Source organism: Arachis ipaensis, chromosome B6 (assembly GCF_059453495.1).
Source record: "Arachis ipaensis isolate K30076 ecotype BB chromosome B6, ASM5945349v1, whole genome shotgun sequence".
In the NCBI taxonomy this organism is placed as follows: Eukaryota; Viridiplantae; Streptophyta; class Magnoliopsida; order Fabales; family Fabaceae; genus Arachis; species Arachis ipaensis.
In genome coordinates this window covers 77,175,291-77,188,026 of record NC_142441.1, presented here as the reverse complement: position 1 = coordinate 77,188,026, position 12,736 = coordinate 77,175,291, and the positions used below count along the sequence as shown (strand labels likewise).

The following is a 12,736-nucleotide window of genomic DNA, read 5'->3' as shown; positions in this document are numbered from 1 at the left end:
GGTCAACTTATATATATTTATGGCTTTAAAAGCAAAAAGGAGATGGCTAGTGGTTGGAAATTTCATTCTAGGTTCATGATGGCTACACGTTCAAAGCTTAATTACAATGGTTGGTGTAGAACTATATTGCTTGGATCTAGGATGTTGTTTGGTTGCTTAAATGAGAACTCCAAGATTATGCCACCCAAATGGAATAATGACAATCAACTCAAAGATGGGTGTAGAAACAAGATATGGGATCCCGGCATACATGAGGATCAACTTTGGGAGCCCATAGTCTATGAAGAACTCCATCAAAGCTTTGGAGAATTGAACTTGAAGAGTGGAGCTCATTAGAAATGCAAGCATTAGTGGATGTTCAAGGATGGCTTCAAGCACAAGCCACCTTGATGGAGCTCCCCATAAGTCCAACTTAAGGACAATAAATAAAAGTGCTAGGTGGGAGACACCCCATTATGGTAAACTCTTTTCATTTTTCTCTTTTGCACATATTGGTTTAAATAGTTTAATTTCATGTTTTGATTGATTTGTTGAGTTTGTTTGGTAGTTTAGTATGTTAAATAAGGTTCTATGGTGTTTTGGTAGCTGTTTGGAGGTTTGGAATGCTTGGATTGGTGCAAAAACATAGAAAAAAAATAGAGCACCATCCACGCGTAGGCGCACTGCGCGCGTACATGTGCATTAAGCATTTTCGCCTACCCACGCGGACGCGCCATGTACGCATACGCGTGGATTGAGAAATTACACCCCCAAGCCAAAAACCCGAGAATTGTGCGAATGCTGCGTGACGTGGCAGAAATTGGCAGATTAAGAATTATTAAGAAAAATGGCGTTGCAAGTACAGCTCTTAACCAGCAAAAATCCACTTGTCAATTTAGAAAAGAGTTGTCACAAAATGAGAATTAGAATACTGGGAGTATGAGTCCCAGGTCGTCTCCCAACAAGTTGCAGAAAGATGTGCTATTTCATTAATCAGAGGTTTTTCCAAAATGGTTTTGAGTTTGATAAACAGGAAATTAATTCAGAGAATTTATGTAATTTAAATAAAAATCTTGACCGTGAGAAGATTAATCGGAAGTTCTATCCTTGTTGGAATTTTCTCAAGGTTAATTAATAATTAGTAGTTATTCCACTTAGTTAACCCTCAACGAATGAAGGAAAGTCAAGTTAAAAGCCAACTTCTATTCACAAGTCCTAATCCTCTCCCTTAGGAAGGATTAGAGTTAGTGACTAACAAGCAACCAACAACGAACCAATTACAATTGATCTCTTGAGTATTCCAACTCAAGGTTCTCCTTTTAATCAACTCCCAATCAAGTTGGGGGACTACTCCATTATCATAAATATACACTTCACAAAATAAAGAGGGGAAATAAAAAGAGACATGATAAACAATAATCAAAGAGAATAATTTAAAAAATAAAAATAGTCTTTGTATTAAATAATTCTAAATATAATCCAATTGTACTCTGGACAAATTAAGGATATGGAAGAGTAAGTAAAAAGTAGAGAAAACAAACTAGAGAAATGAAATCTTGCGGAGGTAACAACTCTTCTCGATATCCCAATCCAAAAAGTAATTAAAACAAAATCCTAAGAACTATGAATGTGTAGAGAGAAAACCTAGAGGATGAGTAAAATCATATCTAAAACTAAAAATTATGCGGAATGAATGTCGTCCTCTGTCTCTGCATGTTCCCTGGCTCTAATCATCTAATCAAGCAATCACCACCACAAGTCTTTATTCTAATTCCTACTACATTGGACAATCACTTTATATTTCAAATATTTTCTCTTATTGATGCAAAAAGGGGAAACAAGACATGAATTTAATGCAGATGAGTGATAAAGACAAGCATTTACACTAGTGCAGACATCAAAATTTACATTATTTGAACTAATCGTCAAGGTAAACAGCAACTTCTCATTCAGAACATTTCAAAAGCTGAGTGAATTTAGTGACAATACAACTTCTCAGGAGTGTCTTGCAGCTTTCCTTTTTTCCTCGTCATCTTTTACTTTTGCATTTTCCTTGGTGATGATTCTTTTAAGAGGCTGAGTGTTTTTTTTCTGCATAATTATTAGAAGTAGCTTTTTTTTCCAAGCACATAGGCAAATGGTTAGCATGCATGAATTATTGTAGTTTCTTGAACTTACTTTGGTGAGGGAACACCAAACTTAGTCTCTTGCTAAACGTAATAAAACTAAAAACTAGAAGACAGACAATGGTTTAGTGATCTCCCTGATTGCTTGGATGATGGGAAGCAGAAGCTGGTAAATTAAAAATTTATTAAAATGGTTACGTTGCAAGTATAGTTCTTAACTCACCGAAAATCTGCCTATCAATTTAGAAATATGTCACAGAGAGTTTAAATTAAAATTACTGGGAGTTTTAAGTCCCAGGTCGTCTCCCAACGAGTTGCAGAAAAGTATGCTGTTTTATTAATCAAATGTTCCAAGAAGTTGAGCTAAGTAAATTGGAAATTAAATTGAGGAATTTTAAATAATATAAATAAAAGCCTTGACTAGGAATTGATTGGTTAGAATCTCTATCATTGATGGTGTGATTGTAAGATTAATTCATAATTAATGGTTGTTCAATTTGGTTATCCTTTACTAGGTAAGGGAAAGTCAAACAAGTGGGAATGCCAGATCTGTTCACAAGTTGCAACCTACTTAGTTCAAAGGGATTGGCGTCGGTGACAGGATAGCAATCCAACATTTAACCCAATTACAAATTTTCTTTCAATCCTTCCAACTCAAGAGTTCCGTTTAATCAACTCCCCATCAAGTAAGGAAACTACTCACGCATTGTAAATAAAGAATCCATAGCACATGAAAGGGAATTAAAAGAATCCATGTGGACGCGTCGCTTGCGCTTTTTCCTCTCCACGCGTTCGCCTCGTCCACGCTACCGCGTCGCTTGCGCTTTCCAACCCGCGCGGCCGCGCAAGCCATGCAGCCGCGTCACTGCGAATTGCGCTCCTTCGCGCGGTCATGTGAGCCATGCGACCGCGTCACTTCTCGTTGGTTATCTCCTCAAATTCTTGTGTTCCTTCCATTTTTGCTAGCTTTCTTTCCAATCTCCAACTCATTCATGCCCTATAAAGTCTGAAACACTTAACACATAGATCACGACATCGAATGGAATAAAGGAGAATTAAAAATAAATAATTAAAGTATCTAGGAAGCAATTTTCAAACATGTACTGAATTTAGGAAGGAAATCTAAATGCATGCTAAATTGATGAATAAGTGGGTAAGGGTCATGACAAAACCACACAATTAAACATAATATAAACTATAAAATAGTGGTTTATCAACCTCCCCACACTTAAACATTAGCATGTCCTCATGCTAAATTGAAGGAGACAAGGAAATAAGTATGAACATGCAGAAACTCATGAAATGCAATGCAATCCTACATATATAAATAAATGCAACTATATGATTATTGTCCACTTGATTAAAAGTAAATAAGCCCTTCAAAATAATTACAAATCAAATTCCACTAATTCTATCATTAAATAATAAAACCGATAAAAGTGCAAGAAGATAGCTTATGAAAGCAGGAAACATGAAAATTTAAGCATTGAACCCTCACTGATAATGTATGTACACTCTAATCTCTAGTGTATAGGGTAATCACTCTATTCTTCTCTAGTCATGTTTTCTAACTTTTGTTTTTCTCCTAACCAATCAAAAACAGTTAATATACCAATGCAAACATCATGAGGTCTTTTCAGGGTTGTAATGGGGCCAAGGTGCAGGTAAGGGTATACATATGGCTAAGTGAGCTTTATAAATTGAATCTTTAATTAACCTAAGCTCTCACCTAATATACATATATTCTATATACTTTTAAATTCATGCCTAGCTACCCATAATTTCCTTTTTCAACCCATACTCATGTTTCAACTTTGTACTTTGATTCTATCCTATGTGCATTGATCTTTGAATTCTTAATTTAACATTGGGGTAATTTTGTCCCCTTATTTTTTTGTTTATCATTTTTTTTTTCAATGCACATAGATTTTTCATTCTTATATTTTCACATTAGTAGGTATCCAAATTCCCTTTAAATTTTCATGACACATCCCCTTAACAACTTTTGTTTCCACAATTTCCCATACTTAACTAGCACACACAATTCTATCTTAAGCTAACCAAAGATTCAATTTGGGATATGCAATTTGTTTTTCATCTTAAGGTTAGTAATGTGGTAAAATATAGAACAGATGGGGTTTTAAAGGCTCAAAGTGGTTAACAAGGGTAATTGAAAAGGGTAGGCTTGATTTGGATAAGTGAGTTTAAACAAATAATGTCCTCAATCATGTGCAAGCATGTAAATATAATAAATATTGGACATATAAGATAAAACAAAATATAGATTACAATCATAGAGAAGTAAACACACAAGAATAAAATAATTATGGTTAAATAATGTAACCATACATAAAGGCTCAAATCTTTCACAGGTTGTGTGTTCTCTAGCTCAAACATCATGTTCCAAATACAACTCAAGCAGAAAAAATTTTGAAAAATTAGTGAAATTTTATTCCAAAGATAGATTTTTAAAAGAAATTTATTGTCTTTTCAATCAAGTAGAATATGCATGCAACTATTCTAACCTATGCAATTTATCCTATTCTATAAAGGGAAGAAAATCTAAATAAAATATCCTGATTATTGGTGTACAGAGAAGAGAAATTACCTCCGGAAGTCAGGTACTGACCGACCTCCCCACACTTAAGGCTTTGCACCGTCCTCGGTGCCATCTGTCAGAAACAGGGGTGGGCTGGTAGCAGTATCTCCACAGTCGGGACCATCATGGCTCCCGGTGCTGGTAAAAGAAGTGGAGTCCGGAGTGTCTGAGTCCTTGAATTTGCCCATGATCAGCTCCTTGAGGTATGTGAATCGGCGCTTGTTACGGCGCTCTCTCATCTTATCTTTCTGTTCATGCCAATCCAACTTTTCAAGTAACTATTGGAGCAATTTCTCAGTGGTAGATGCTTGTGGTGTTGAAGAAGGAATATCTTCAACTGGCTCAGTATGCTGGCTTGTAGTGGCTGCTAAAAGTCTGAGGTATTTCCCGTTAGGGACATATTGATCATCCCGTGGAAGCATGGCTTTGGTGTCCCCAGCTCTGTATAAGACTCCGGCTATTGAGACAAGATCTGAGACCAGGGCGGGAAAAGGTAGGTTGCCCGCGATTTGTACGTGTTCCATAGCATTCCGGATATGTCTTGAGAGATTCAGAGGTTGGTCTGTAAGGATGCACCATAGTAGAACAGCCATGTCTGCAGTGAAAGAGGACTCATGAGTGCTCGGAAAGACGTAATGGGACATGATCTGTGCCCATACGCGAGCCTCCAAGGTAAGTGCGAAAGCCAAGATTTCCTTAGGGCGGGTACGGTGGTATCCGTAGATCCAACGGCTACCAGGTAATGCAATGACTCCGAGAACGGAGTCCCAGTCAAATTGGTATCTCTGGCGCTGAAGGGTGGCTTCTTGAAAAGCGTCCATTTCTGCTGGAAAAGGGGGAAGATTCAGAGCTTGTTGGATGGCCTCTTCTGTAATGGGCACTGGCTTCTGCCAGACATAAACAGACCGCAGGGTCGGTATGTAGAAGTTGGAGTAGAACTCAACTACCCATGAGAGATTGACCTGCCTCGGCTGTCTCCGTAAGAAACCCCATTGTCTTCGTTCAATTTGTGGCTCAACAAAGGAGGCAATATTGGATGGGAGGATAAGAAGGTATTTATTGTTATAGTTCCTTTCTGCTAAGATAGGAAACATCCGCTCACAGTAGCGATTGGGAAATCGCGCAGTGTCCTTTGCTGGAAAGGCTTTCTCCTTGTCGTCAACCTTTATTATCCTCTTGACTCGTTTTGTTGAGGGCTTGACTGTGGTTGAAGAAGGCTCTGCCACTAATGCTCTTTTAGTTCCTCTTCTTGCTGGTGGTTTGGAAGTAGCTTTCTCTTTTCCTTTCTTGGTGGCCATCCTGAAAGAAGGAAAGAGAAAGAAAATTAAATTTAAAGAGAGATACAGCAAGGAAGGAAACGGAAAAGATGGTGAATGATACACAATAAAATGTAGATGACATTAACACATGATCTTGAGTATATATGAAAAGCCATTAATGGGAAATAGCTAGTGCATAAAAAGATAAGTGAATGCAAGGTGTTTATTGGCATGCTGGCAAAGGGCATGAGTAGCGTAGACCAAGCATTACTTTGTAACAAACCATCACGTTTGTGTTGACAATTGAATTCAATCAATAAAATAATAAGGGAAAGTTGTGAAAAGCAAGCATTGAATAGTATAGTAACATAGGGAAGTGCATAATGCTATATGGGCTTTTTCACAAGCACATGGCATGCATGTTAAACAAGATATAAAAAGTATGAAATTGAACATGCAAGCAATCCCTTAAAAATAATAATAATTGTCAATTAAATTGTAACAAGTCACAAGCATATAATGAGGGATAATGACTCAAAAAAAAGATTTCTAACACCATGTAAAAAGGGAAAAGAAGAATAAAGAAAAGAGGAATAATTAAAAGAAGAAGAAAAGAAGAAGAAAATACATGTAGAACAATAAAAAAAATGATAGAAAAAGAAAGAAGGAAGAAGAAGGTAAAACCTTGTTAATGGAGGAGAGAGAGAGAGGGAGTGAAAGGTGAGATAGAAGGGGGAAGGGAGAAGGAAGAGAGAAGGAGGGAAAAGAAAAATTAGGATTTGGAGGAAAGAAAGATAAGATAATTTGGCAACTGAGGTTGAGCTGTGCGGCGCATGCGATGCGGCCGTGGAAGGCACGCGTTCGCGTGGGTGCGCATCAGGTAAGATGACGCGATCGCGTCAGTCATGCGGTCGCGTGACCCATGTTGCACTGCTGGTGCGAGTGCAGCCTCACTCCAGCACAACTCTCTGTTCGATTCATTTTAATTGCCAAAATTGGGTGACGCGATCGCGTGGGTCATGCGATCGCGTGAGTGTGCGTCAAAAAATAATTTGACGCGGCCGCGTCGGCGACGCGGTCGCGTGACAAAGATTGTGCTTCCAGCACCAATCCCGCACCACTCTCGCACAATATAGCATTGTGCACCCTTTTACGTCGAAAATGCAGGGCACGCAGCCGCGTGGGGCACGCGGTCGCGTGGGAGGCTATAATTCCCATGCGACGCGAACGCGTCAGGGACATGGTCGCGTGGTTCAATTTGTGCCGTTGGCACAACTCCAGCGCTCCTCCTGCGTAACTTTCTGTTCATTTTTATTTTTCTTTACTCCCCCTGCCACGCGGACGCGTTGCTGGTGCGATCGCGTCGCGCGGCGAAATTTTTTTTTTTTTTTAAGGAAAGATAAAGACATGTAATTGAAAGAGCACGGAAGCACTAATATAGAGAAGAGTTATCAAAGAAGAAAAACTAAAAGTGAAGAAAAGAACGATCATACCGCGGTGGATTGTCTCCCACCAAGCACTTTGCTTTTACGTCCGTAAGTTGGACGCTCCAATGGCTCAATCTGCTGCGATGTGGGGATCTTCCAAGTGGAAGATCTCAAGCCCCTTATTTTTCTGCACCTTCTCACCATGGTATAGCTTCAGGCGTTGTCCATTAACCTTAATAAGTTCAGAGCTTGAAGGATGGCTTAGGTGATAAACTCCGTACGGTTCAGCCTTCTCTATTCTGTATGGACCTTCCCATTTTGATCTCAACTTACCGGGCATGAGCCTCAGTCGAGATTTGTAAAGGAGAACAAAATCTCCAGGTTGGAACTATCTCTTCTTGATGTTTTGATCATGCACAGCTTTCATCTTTTCCTTGTATATTCTGGAGTTCTCATAAGCTTCCAGGCGAAGGTTCTCCAGTTCCTGCAGTTGCAACTTTCTTTCAGCTCCAGCATACTCAATTCCCATGTTGCACTCCTTAACTGCCCAGAAGGCTCTGTGTTCGATTTCAACTGGGAGATGGCAAGCTTTTCCATAAACCAAGCGGAAGGGACTCATCCCAATGGGTGTCTTGTATGCTGTTCTATATGCCCACAGTGCATCTTGTAGTCTAGTGCTCCATTCTTTTCTATGAGGCTTTACTATCTTCTGCAAGATATGCTTAATTTCTCTGTTTGACACCTCGGCTTGCCCATTAGTTTTGGGATGGTAAGCTGTTGCAACTTTATGGATTATCCCATGCTTCTTCATCAATCCTGTTAGTCTCCTGTTACAAAAATGGGTGCCTTGATCGCTCACGATCGCTCGTGGTGATCCAAAGCGGCATATAATATGGTTTCTCACAAAGGAAACAACAGTGTTAGCATCATCAGTGCGGGTAGAAATTGCTTCCACCCATTTGGAAATATAATCCACAGCTAACAATATATAAAAATATCCACTAGAATTTCGAAATGGACCCATGAAGTCAATGCCCCAAACATAAAAAATTTCACAGAAAAGCATATATTGTTGAGGCATCTCATCCCTCTTGGATATGTTACCAAATTTCTGGCATGGGTGACAAGATTTACAAAACTCAGCGGCATCTCTAAAAAGAGTAGGCCACCAAAATCCGCAGCCTAAGATCTTTCGAGCAGTTCTTTGAGGGCCAAAGTGTCCTCCACTCTCAGATGAGTGACAGGCCTCTAAAATGGACTGGAATTCTGATTGAGGTACACAACATCTAATTATCTGGTCAACGCCACATCTCCATAAATATGGGTTATCCCATATATAATATTTAGACTCGCTTTTCAGCTTGTCTCTTTGATGTTTAGAAAAATGTAGAGGAAATGTGCGGCTAACTAAATAATTAGCAACAGGTGCATACCAAGGGACTACCTCAGATACTGCTTGCAGGTTGTCAAAAGGAAAATTATCATCTATAGGAGTAGAATCATCCTTAATATGTTCAAGGCGACTCAAGTGGTCTGCTACTAAATTTTGATTACCACTCCTATCCTTTATTTCTAAATCAAATTCTTGTAACAGCAGTATCCAACGTATAAGTCTTGGTTTGGATTCCTTTTTAGCTAGTAGATACTTTAGAGCTGCATGGTCCGAATACACTACTACTCTAGTACCAAGTTAATAAGCCTGGAATTTATCCAGAGCAAAAACAATAGCAAGTAGCTCTTTCTCGGTAGTAGTATAATTGGACTGGGCAGTGTCTAAAGTTTTAGATGCATAGGCAATAACAAAATGATCCTTACCTTCACGCTGAGCCAGCACTGCTCCTACTGCATGGTTGGAAGCATCGCACATGATTTCAAATGGTTGGCTCCAGTCGGGTCCTCTCACAATTGGGGCTTGAGTTAGAGCAGTCTTCAGCTTATCAAATGCTTGTTTGCAATCTTCACTGAACTCGAACTCAATGTCCTTCTGCAGTAATCTGGATAAGGGAAGTGCCACCTTACTAAAGTCTTTAATAAATCTCCTTTAGAAACCTGCATGGCCAAGGAACGAACGGACTTCCCTCACAGAAGAGGGGTAAGGTAAACTAGAAATAACATTCACCTTTGCTGGGTCTACAGAAATGCCATTATTAGATACCACATGTCCTAATACAATCCCTTGCTTTACCATAAAGTGGCATTTTTCAAAATTCAATACAAGGTTTGTATTAACACATCTATCTAATACTCTAAAGATTAGAGAAACTTCCATACAGTCCTCAATAAGATCAGAGAAAAGACTCATCATGCACCTTTGGAAGGTGGCTGGTGCATTGCACAAGCCAATGGGCATTCTCTTATAGGCATAAGTCCCAAAAGGACATGTAAAAGTAGTCTTTTCCTTATCCTCAAGAGCTATATGAATCTGGAAATAACCTGTGTAACCATCTAAAAAGCAATAATGTGATTTACCTGACAGGCGATCCATCATTTGATCAATGAATGGAAGTGGGTGGTGATCCTTACGGGTACCTTGGTTGAGACGCCTGTAATCAATGCAAACTCTCCAAGCATTCTGAACTCTAGTTGCTATGAGCTCTCCATGCTCATTCTTCACTGTAGTGACTCCAGACTTCTTGGGCACCACTTGTACTGGGCTTATCCATTCACTGTCTGAAATGGGATATATGATACCTGCTTCCAATAGTCTGGTCACTTCCTTTTTGACAACTTCCAAGATGGTGGGATTCAATCTTCTTTGTGGTTGACGGACAGGTCTTGCTCCCTCTTCTAAAAATATTCTGTGTTTGCATACTTGAGGGTCAATTCCCACTATGTCTGCCAAACTCCACCCAATTGCCTTCTTATGCTTCCTCAGTACATCAAGTAACTGCTCTTCTTGTTGAGAAGTCAGTTCCCTTGCAATAATAACCGGAAGCTTCTGCTCATCCTCGAGATAAGCATATTTGAGATGTGGAGGGAGAGGTTTCAATTCTAACTTTTGATCATGGGCAGGCTCTGGATTATCTGGGGCTTGTGAAAATGGCGAAGTGTCCTCATTGTCAGTTAAGAGGGTCCCCACACTTGGACCTTGTCCAGTGTGCCTCTCTTCAAACTCTTCTTTTTGAACTTCAGCCACACTTTCATCTATGACATCACACTGGAAGATAGAACAATCTTCTGGGGGGTTGTCAATGACTCCATTCAGATTGAAGATCACTATGCGGCCATCTATTTCAAAGGAGTATGTTCCTGAAAAAGCATCCAATTTGAATTTTGATGTCTTCAGGAATGGTCTTCCAAGTAGGATTGATGATGGCTTATCTGAATCATTATGGGGCATCTCCAAGATATAAAAATCAGTGGGAAATGTGAGCCCTTTAATGTTCACCAAAACATCTTCAGCAACTCCAGCCACTGTAATAATGCTTTTATCTGCTAACACAAAATGAGCTGCCGACCTTTTTAAGGGAGGGAGCCTCAAAACATCATATATAGACAAAGGCATTATACTGACACATGCTCCTAAATCACACATGCAATCATAAATTACTACACCACCAATAGTACAACTAACTATGCAAGGACCTGGATCACTACATTTTTCAGGTAATCCTCCCATTAAAGCAGATATAGAACTACCTAAAGGAATAGTTTCTAATTCATTAATTTTGTCTTTATGGATACATAAGTCTTTTAGAAACTTTGCATATTTAGGTACCTGCTAAATAACATCAAAAAGGGGAACAGTTACCTCAACCTTTTTGAATATTTCTACCATTTTAGGGTCAGGTTCCAGCTGCTTCCTGGGCTTCCTTGCAAGTTGTGGAAATGGAATGGGAGTAGTGTTTTCTGTGGTGCCTGCACCTTTTTGTGCTTCTTCCTGTGGTTGAGCTATCTCTTCTTCAGCTATGTCCTGTATGTTCTCTTCCTCTTCAACATCTTCAATTTCTACCACCTCTTCAGCTGAGGCGTATTCTGGTGAGCTTGGTTCTTCCTGATTCCTCTCCTGCAGTGTGGTTCCGGACCTCAGGGTGATGGCATTAATGCCTCCCTTTGGATTGGGTAATGGTTGAGAGGGGATTCCAGTGGTGCTTGAAGGTTGGTTACTGGAATTTTGTGCTGAACCAAGTTGTGTCATAAAAGCTTACAGAGTAGAGGTGAAACCATTCAGACTGGCATTAATACTGTTCACGATGGTATTTTACATGGCCAGTTGTCTTTTCTCAAAAGCTTGTAATAAATCTTCATTAGAAGATACAGAAGAATGAGTAAATTGAGAGGTTTGCTACTGATTGTTCGGTGGTCCTTGGTTTTACCTCAGGTGAGGTGCTCGGTACGGTTGATTTTGCTGCCTGTTGTTGTTATTATTCCACCTCTGATTTCCCTGATTATCTCTACCTCCTCTATTATTGTTGTCCCTCCAATGCTGGTTTGAATTGTCCTGCCATCCATGGTTATTATTACCACTTTGATTGTACCATTGGTTGGGGCGGTCATAGAAGTTGTGAGTGGATGCCACCATGTTGTCTTCTTGTTGGAGCTGCGGGCATTCATCAGTGTAGTGGCTGTAATCAGCACAAATTCCGCAAATTCTTTGTGGAACTAGTTGCTGGTTTTGCTGCGGTTGGGTTTGCTGAGCTTGTTGGTTCAACTGCATTTGTTTCAGCAGGTTGGTCATCTCACAGATGCTTCGATTTAGAGCAGCAGTCTCTATGCCAGAAGATACTTCTGCAACGGCTTTTGAACGTCCTGGCTTCTGTCTGTGATTCCGAGTAGATTCAGCTAAATCACTGATCAATTGCCAAGCTTCATCAGTGGTCTTGTACTTCTTCATAGACCCATTGCTGGCACTTTCCAATGTGGTCTTATCTTGGGGTCTCATACCTTGTGTGATATAGCTGAGTAGGACGATCTTGTCAGTCATGTGGTGGGGGCATGCTTCTAGAAGATTATTGAAGCGCTCCCAGTATTCAATGAGAGTCTCATTATCGTCCTGAACAATTATAGAGATATCCTTCCTCAGTTTATCAGTAACTTCAGATGGAGAGAATTTCTCCAGAAACTCCTTTCTGAGTGTATCCCAGTTGGATACATTTGCTAGAGGTTGAGTGTAGTACCACTCTCTTGCTTTTCCCTCAAGAAAGAACGGAAAAGCTTTCAGCAGAATTGAAGTTTCATCAGTGCCATCACGCTTGACAGTAGAACAGGCTTCCTGGAAATCTCTCAAGTGCTTGATAGGCTCTTGAGCAGGTAGGCCATGAAACTTGGGCATTAAATTTAGCAGTGCGGTCTTTATTTCAAAATCCGTAGCTACCGCTGGATGATGTGCTTGAAACGGTTGCATTG

At 39.9% G+C, this 12,736-nt stretch overlaps 1 non-coding gene across 1 annotated transcript; it reads left to right on the top strand.

Annotated features, from left to right (window-relative positions):
• Window positions 1–12,312: 12,312 nt before the first annotated feature.
• LOC148561418 (small nucleolar RNA R71) lies at window positions 12,313–12,416 on the top strand. The gene has a single exon (XR_015887889.1). It is a non-coding gene; the product is annotated as a small nucleolar RNA R71 (small nucleolar RNA).
• Window positions 12,417–12,736: the final 320 nt, after the last annotated feature.